Raw genomic sequence first — 5,000 nt, 5'->3', positions numbered from 1 at the left:
CGGTTATCGGTAACATATTACCGGTAATCTGTTACCCGTTACGGGTGATTTTGTACCGGTTACTAGTAACGTCCCATTTAATTTTCATATTGTCCCTATTACCAGTAACCCTTTCCCTGTTACCAATAACTCGGTCCCGGTTACCAGTAACCAGGTTTCGGTTACCGGTAACATATTTCAGTAACATATTACCGGTGATCTGTTATCCGTTACAGGTAATTTTGCACCGGTTACTAGTAATGTCCCACTTACTTTCCATGCTGTCCCTATTACCAGTATTCCTTTCTCTGTTACCAGTGACCAAGTCCCGGTCAAAAGTAACCCGGTACCAGTTACCGGTAACCCTTTCCCTGTTACCGGTAACCCGGTCCTTATTACCAATAACCCGGTCCCGGTTACCGGTAACCATTTCCCGGTTACCGGTAACCCGGTACTGGTCACCGGTAACCCGGTACCGGTTACCGGTAACATATTACCGGTAATCTGGTAACGCTGGGAACGGATATTGCGTATCGGCGGTTGTTCGATCATGTCAAGGCTGAGAGGAGATATCGACACATCTGTCCATAACGTGTCTTTATTCACTATATCGAGTAAATCACTCGTAAAAGGTCTCAATATTATTAAATGTAGGACTATGCGCACGCACACGTGCGTACATGTACGTACATGGCGTGCACGGAAACGCGTGTGTACCGTCATGCGGTGTGCGTATGTGTCTTTCGCATTGATAGGGTGAATGTGTTTTTATGCTTATGGGTGTATGTATGTATGTATGTCCGTGTGCATATATGAGTATGTGATGTATGGTTTTTGAATAGATACATACATATACACCCATACACAGACGCACATATATACATTCACGTATATATACACATACATGGACAAGCGTGCGCGCGCACACACACACACACACACACACACACACACACACACACACACACACACACACACACACACACACACACACACACACACATACAAAAAAAAAAGACCAGGTCCTCGAGGACGTCCAGGACTTCGAGATCGACCAGGACCCCGAGATCGACGGGGACCTCGAGGAGTTTAAGGACGACCAGGACTCGAAACATGAGAAGAATCTCGAGGGTGAAGAGTGGCGTGAGAGGGAGAAGAAGAGACTCGGACATCTGATGCCGAAGCTTCCGTCGGAAACTGTGGGACACTTGAGACCCGCGGGCGCGGACAGAAGGCCAATTGCGGACACTAATCCCAACACGCAGACCTTTACGACGTAAAATATATTTGGTTGGTAGTTAGTCTATATTTTGGTCAAGACCTGGGGACATTTTCCCCTATGGTGTCGAAGAGAGAAAATGTGGATATAGGACGAAATGTATTAGATTGTTGGGTTGGGTTGGGTTGGGTTTGGTTGGGTTGGGTTCCAGTGGGATGTGTTGGGATGGGCTTTGTTGGGTTAGGGTGGGTTGGGTTGGGTTATAATGAGTTCCAGTGAGATGTGCTGGGATGGGTTTTGTTGGGTTAAGATGCGTTGGGTTGGGTTGGGTTGGTTGGGTTCCACTGGGATGCACTGGTTTGATTTGGGTTGTATTGAATCAGGTCAAGTTAAATTAGGCAGCTAAGCTTAGGCTTCGATGGGTTAAGTTGGGTTAGATTGGGTTAGGTTAGGGTATACAAGGTCTTGAGGTAACAAGTTTCCTTTGTTCACAGACCTGACCTATCCTAACCTAACCTAACTTGACCAAATTTGAATTCCTAACCTTACCAACAGACAGTTTTTCACTTCCTCTAATGATAGATACCATATAAGAAATGGTTAGTAATAATAACAATAATAATGATAAATATCACTCTTATTATTGTTGATGCTGCTGTTATTATAAAAAAGCTTGATAATGAGAAAAATAGGTACTTCATTTTCACTCTTACCCTATCACAGACAAACTCTCTATTCATCCATCCACCTTGCACGCTATTCACTTAAAAAAAAAAAAAAAAAAAAAAATCATAGCACTTCCACCAAGTGGGAAGTGAGAAACCCCTGATAGTACATGCTCTGTCAATTCCGGTAAGCCTTTTTTATTTTTATTATTATTATTTTTTGTTTTATCTTGTTTTTTAGTTCGACGTTTGGGTCGACTCCCCACTTGGCCATGGTTGTCGGGAACCAACACGAAAAACACGCAGGTGGTCCCTGGAATCAAACTCACGACCAGCTGTGCATGGGTTCGACACTTTATCCACTGGGCTAGCCTACCTCGTAGGCCAAACTATTCACTCTCGAAACACAATCCAGGAACGGCACTTCTGAGGCTCTATCCTTGGGCTAGCTTACCTCACAGCCCACCCTATTCACTCTTGAAATACAATCCAGGAACGGCCCTTCTGAGGCTCCATCCTTGGGCTAGCCTACCTCACAGCCCAGCCCATTCACTCCCGAAACACAATCCAGGAACGGCCCTTCCGAGGCTCCATCCTTGGGCTAGCCTACCTCACAGCCCAGCCCATTCACTCCCGAAACACAATCCAGGAACGGCCTTTCCGAGGCTCCATTCTTGGGCTAGCCTACCTCACAGCCCAACCCATTCACTCCGGAAACACAATCCAGGAACGGCCCTTCCGAGGCTCCATCTTTGGCTAGCCTACTTCACGGCCCAACCTATTCATTCCCGAAACACAATCCAGGAACGGCCCTTCTGAGTCTCCATCCTTGGGCTAGCCTACCTCACCGCCCAGCCTATTCATTCTCGAAACACAATCCAGGAACGGCCCTTCTGAGGCTCCATCCTTGGGATAGCTTACCTCACAGCCCAACCTATTTACTCTCGAAACACAATCCAGGAACGGCCCTTCCGAGGCTCCATCTTTGGGCTAGCCTACCTCACAGCCCAACCTATTCACTCACAAAACACAATCCAGGAACGGCCCTTCTGATGCTCCATCTTTGGGCTAGCCTACCTCACAGCCCAGCCTATTCACTCACGAAACACAATCTAGGAACGGCCCTTCTGATGCTCCACCCTGAACTCACCTCTCCTGACGTGGTAAAGGAAAGCCATCAAGTGTCCAAGCGATGGAGGGTGGCGGGGCCCCACTAGCGGAACACTTGAGGGTGACGGCTGGTCCCGGCTGGAGTGTCTGCTCGATGAAGCGGTAGCCGATGTGGGGCGCAGAATCTAAGAAAAAAAGAAAAAGGAAAAAAAGAAAATTGAAAAAATCACGTATGAGAGAGCTTAGACATTAGCATATACTACTCTTTAATGCTTTGCAGATAATTTGTTCGTTTGATTATTCAGTTGTGATGTCAAGAAAAAGTCAAGTATTTTTTCATAGATATATTTTTTTTATTTGTATGTGTATGTGTGTGTGTGTGTGTGTGTGTGTGTGTGTGTGTGTGTGTGTGTGTGTGTGTATGTGTGTGATTAACCGTGGTATTTGGATCACGTGTTGGACTCGTGATCGACAGCTATTTCCCTCCCGGAAGAGAGCTCAGAGCTCGTATATGACCGATAAATGGGTAATGCTGTGACCTTAAACGCACACACATCCCCAACTCCCCGCCAAGGAGAGTTGGAGCAACAACCAGCAGCGCTGCGATACTGAAATTATTTCAGCCCTGGGCGGGATTCGAACCCGGACCTTCGTAGTGGCAGCCGGGAACTCTACCAATTGCGCCACGAGTTGTGTGTGTGTGTGTGTGTGTGTGTGTGTGTGTGTGTGTGTGTGTGTGTGTGTGTGTGTGTGTGTGTGTGTGTGTGTGTGTGTGTGTGTGTGAGCGTGCAAACACGTTAATATGTTTGTTAGCGTGAGCATTCATGCATGTGAAAATGCGGAGGCAATCAAGCCTGGAGCAATACATGATGACACATCCGGGAACACGCCCCTCCGGTTTAATCAGCTGGTGATCAAGCAGATAAGTCTGGCGGTTACCAGTGAGCTGGCAGGATCAGAACCTCTCTGATGTGCATGATGTGTGTGTGTGTGTGTGTGTGTGTGTGTGTGTGTGTGTGTGTGTGTGTGTGTGTGTGTGTGTGTGTGTGTGCGTGTGTGTGCGTGTGCGTGTATATGGGGCTACGTGTGTGTTCGCGTGGTGTGTGTGGTGTGTATTGTGTGTGGTGTGTGTGTGTGTGTGTGTATGTGCGTGTGTGTGTGTGTGTGTGTGTGTGTGTGTGTGTGTGTGTGTGTGTGTGTGTGTGTGTGTGTGTGTGTGTGTATCTAGTGTGTGTGTGCCTGGTGTGTGTGTGTGTGCGTGTGTGCGTTTGTGTGTATGTGTGTGTGTGTGTGTGTGTGTGTGTGTGTGTGTGTGTGTGTGTGTGTATGTGTGTGTATATGTGTGTGTGGGTGTGCGTATCTGGGGGTACGTGTGTGTATGTGTGTACATGTACATGTCTAAGTACGTGTTTGTGTGTGTGGGTACATATATGTGTATCTGGGTACGTGTATGTGTGTGAGTACATATATGTGTTCGGGTACTTGTGTGTGCATGGGTACCTGTGTGTGTGTATGTGTGTGTGTGTGTGTGTGTGTCGCTTCAATCAGCCCCTTCTGCAACGGGTGGTACTTTACCTTCCGTTTGGCTGCCGGCAAACAATTGTGTCCACCACCAGACACCACCGCGATAGCTAAAGAATTATCCCAGTCTCCTACGATGCGTCCAGAAACAGAGGGGCATCCCCGCAACTTTTACAAATTCCGAGTTAGGCACGTTTATATAGAGGAGGCATATAACCAAAAAAAAAAAAAAAAAAAAAAAAAAAAATAGGGATGCCCCTCTGTTCCTGAACGCCTCATATTTCATCCTGTTATGTGTCAAGTTAGCGCTAGACGATTTCATTCAGGTGAGAGAAGACCCTGTGCTTAATAAGAGGTTAAGAAATTTCGTCAAGAAATTTGGTGCAAAGGTCACCAAACTGCGGCCCGCGAGGTTAGGTCACCTGGCTTGCCGTTCCACTGTCCATGTATTTTTTTTTTTTTTTTTATTAATTTATATATTTTTGTGTGTGTACTCGTCATACTCT

The 5,000-nt window shown here is 46.7% G+C and overlaps 1 protein-coding gene across 7 annotated transcripts in view; it reads right to left on the bottom strand.

Moving 5' to 3' along the window:
* LOC143028269 (cell adhesion molecule Dscam2-like) overlaps positions 1 to 3,154 on the bottom strand; it is a 101,940-nt gene extending 98,786 nt beyond the window's left edge. For all 7 annotated transcript variants that reach the window (XM_076190109.1, XM_076190112.1, XM_076190111.1 and 4 more), the window contains exon 1: positions 3,014 to 3,154. The gene's annotated coding sequence lies outside the window, so the exon portion shown is untranslated. The remainder of the gene's footprint in view (positions 1 to 3,013) is intronic.
* Positions 3,155 to 5,000: the final 1,846 nt, after the last annotated feature.

This window comes from Oratosquilla oratoria, chromosome 9, assembly GCF_046742065.1.
Source record: "Oratosquilla oratoria isolate Oo_2021 chromosome 9, ASM4674206v1, whole genome shotgun sequence".
NCBI lineage: Eukaryota > Metazoa > Arthropoda > Malacostraca > Stomatopoda > Squillidae > Oratosquilla > Oratosquilla oratoria.
The sequence above is the reverse complement of the archived record's forward strand: the minus strand, read 5'-3'. Positions and strand labels throughout refer to the sequence as shown.